The 3,591-nt window shown below is 34.4% G+C and overlaps 1 pseudogene; it reads left to right on the top strand.

Moving 5' to 3' along the window:
* The first annotated feature begins 1,586 nt into the window (after positions 1-1,586).
* On the top strand, positions 1,587-3,233 carry LOC140804436 (pentatricopeptide repeat-containing protein At5g39680-like; annotated as a pseudogene).
* Positions 3,234-3,591: the final 358 nt, after the last annotated feature.

Raw genomic sequence — 3,591 nt, 5'->3', positions numbered from 1 at the left:
CAAATTAGTCAATAAACTTTGTAAACATACAATTATTGAAATAATCATAATCCAAAACCTAGAAAACTATAATTTTAAATTTTAGTTATATCATAATATATTTTGCTATTATCTTCTTTCGGCATTTGAAATGACAAGTGGTTTCGCTTTCTACTGTAACTTTTTATGGATTGTTGGATTTCCATCTCTCAATCATATCTAACCTTAACGAAGAAATCATGAGAAAAATAGCCCAAGTAAAAAAAAAAAAACTAAAACCAAAACCAATAAAAAAACAAAGTCACGTACATTCCAAACTCCCAAAATTAATTGGTTAAAAAAACCTTAAAATAAATTGGGAAATATGCAAACAAAAAAGGAATACAATGAACCTTAATCAAGAAATAAAGTATTTTTCAATTTTTGAAGTCAAACATGGAATAAACTTACCAGTGGAGAATATGAGAAATTGAATGAAAAATAAAAGAGTGATAAAACTAGGGGTGTTCAAACTTCGGATAAAACCGAAAATCCAAACCGAAAAAACCGAACACTAAACCGAACCGAAAACCGAATTTTATAATTCGGATATAAATGTTAAAACCGAAATTAATTTGGTTCGGTTTCGGATTATAAATGTCGAAACCGAACCGACCGAAAAGACCGAAATTTAATTAAATTAATAATGTTATTTTTATTATATATTTTTTATTGAGATGATATTAATGAATGTGAATTATTTTGAATAATACTTAGTTGATTGTTGTTTATGTAATTCATTTGTACTCTATATTTAAATATTTTACTAATAAATCATTTTAAAAGATAACATGTTATATTTTATAATATATTTATATTATTAGTTTAAATAATTGTATCAAAACCGAAATAACCGACCGAAATAACCGAACCATTTCGGTAGAAAACCGAACCGAACCGAAGAAAAATGGTTCGGATATCGGATTATATATTTGTAAAACCGAAAACCGAAAAAACCGAAATAAAAAACCGAAAACTGAACCGAACCGACCGATGAACACCCCTAGATAAAACCTTGAAACGTAAAAGTGAAAGTGAAAGGGAAGAAAAAAAAAAGTACCGATTTACTTGGATTTGAGAAGATGAATCTTTAATATAAATAAATATAATTACTATATATATACATACATATATATTCTGGGCATTCTGGTCGGATTATATCAAACCCGCCTCCATAGCCGAACCCAAAAATCCCCATACCCGATTACCCAATTATTTAATCGGGTCTAAAAATCCCTTCATATCCTCTTCTATTCGGGTCGGGTATCGGAGGAGAATGGATTTCTAACGAATGAATATTATGTTGTGTAGAATCGTTTGTAACATTTACACTTAGTCATCGTGAATGTTTATTGAATGGAAATATACGTTGTCCTTGTAATCGAAAAAATGTCATAACAAAATATATTTAGATTAGTTTGGCTCCTGAATTTTCCTCGAAATTTGTTCCTTTCAGATATGCTTGATGAGTTGGAGACATCTCAATTTCTTGAAAGCGTATATCTTGATTTCTGCATATAATTGGGTATACTTTGCGACTTGGTGATGTCAAAATTTGAATTCTTTTTTCACAGACTCCGGCCACGTTAAACCTCAAGGACATAAGAAAGTTCTTAAAAGCTTCATCAGATGTTAAGAACCTCAAACTCGGTAAAAGCATTCATGCCCAGTTGATTATATCCAATCGGTTATCAAGAGACCATGTAATGGAGAAGAACTCTTTGATCAATCTTTACTCAAAATTTGGTGAAACAGTGACTGCACGCCAACTATTTGATAAAATGTTGAAAAGAAATATTGTTTGATGGGGTAGTTTAATGGCTGGATATTTGCACCACGGTTCTGAAGCAGAAGTTCTTATACTGTGTAGAAACATGGTCAATGAGGATAAACTGGGCACAAATAAGTTTATTCTAGCAACTGTTATTTCGTGTTGTTCTAAACGTGGGTTTCTTGATGAAGGTCGGAATGCTATGGCTATGCTCTGAAATCTGGATTGATGATTCACTCATATGTAAAGAATGTGCTTGTATTGTTGTATTCAACGTGGTCGGCTGTGAAAGAGGCTATGCAGGTTTTGGATTCAGCTCCTCGATCAGATATTTTTACCTATAATTCTCTTTTAAGTGGTCTATTAGATCAAGGGTATATGAAGGAAGCATCAGATATTCTGGGCATGATGATGGGTGAATGTGAGATTAAAGAGTGGGACATTATAGCATTTGTTAATGTCTTCGGATTCTGTACTATCTTCAAGGATTTATATTTGGGCAGACATATTAACAACATAATATCGAAGATTGGTGTGGATTGTGATTTGTTTGTTAGTAGTGCCACCATAGATATGTATGGAAAATGTGGTGAAATATATTCCACGAGGAAAGTTTTCGACAGCTTTTAAACTAAAAACGTGGTTACCTGAACTTCACTATTATTAGTTTATATGCAAAATGAGTGCTTCGAAAAAGCACTGAAACATCTTGCTCATATAGATATTGATGATGTTGTTCCGAATAAATACATGTTTTCCATGTTTTTGAAGCAGCTATTACATGCACGCGTCGAGAAGATAGGGATGAATTATTACACTAATGTGGGAAATGATGTGATTTACATGTATTCGAGGTGTGGCCTAATTGAAGATGCCCAAAGTGTTTTCAGACATATCTTATTTCCGGATGTCATATCAAGGAACTCAATGATTTTTGGTTGCTCCAACCATGGACTTGGCGAGGAGGCCTTCACTATGTTTCAACAGATGTTAGCAGCAAAGTGTGTGGTTGGAGCAACTAGAAATCATTGAGTTCCAAGATATGACATCCGGAAATAAGATCTGTCTGAAAGCACTTTGGGCATATTCAATTAGGCCACACCTCGAATACATGTAAATCACAACATTTGCCACATTAGTGTGATAATCCATCCATATCTTCTCGACTCGTGCATGTAATAATTTACCGCATCCAACAGCTAACAAACCAGCACATGAGTTCAAAAGCACGGGAAACGTGTATTCATTCGGAACAACATCCTTAAGATCTATATGAGCAAGATGTTTAAGTGCTTCTTCGAAGCGCTCATTCTACATATAAGCTGATAATAGTGAAGTCCAGGTAACCACATTTTTAGTTTGCAAGATGTCGAAAAATTTCCTCATTGAATATATTTCACCACATTTTCCATACATATCTATGGTGGCACTACCAACAAACAAATCACAACCACACCAATCTTCGATACTATTTTGTGAATCTGTCTGCCCAAATATAAATCCTTGAAGATAGTACAGAATCTGAAGACATTATCTGTAACGACCCATTACAGGCCCAGTGGACCGTCCATACGGCCCACTGCCCCGATCGACCCAAGGCTATCCCGATCTTGGGCTCCCTCAAAGGGGCCTTTTCCCTCACGGGCTTTCCATAGGCGTCGTACGGGTTACTCATAGGATCTCCCCCTCCCTACCAAGAGGAATTCAAAAGCCAGTGTGGAAATATAAAAGGCTTATCTTGTCGCTAAAGGCTTTACAAAGAAACAATACATTGATCATAAAGAGACTTTCTCTTTGGTTTC

The sequence above is a fragment of the Primulina eburnea genome, chromosome 11 (assembly GCF_022965805.1).
Source record: "Primulina eburnea isolate SZY01 chromosome 11, ASM2296580v1, whole genome shotgun sequence".
Taxonomy (NCBI): domain Eukaryota; kingdom Viridiplantae; phylum Streptophyta; class Magnoliopsida; order Lamiales; family Gesneriaceae; genus Primulina; species Primulina eburnea.
Note: the sequence above shows the minus strand (reverse complement) of the source record. Positions and strands in the feature narration are given on the sequence as shown.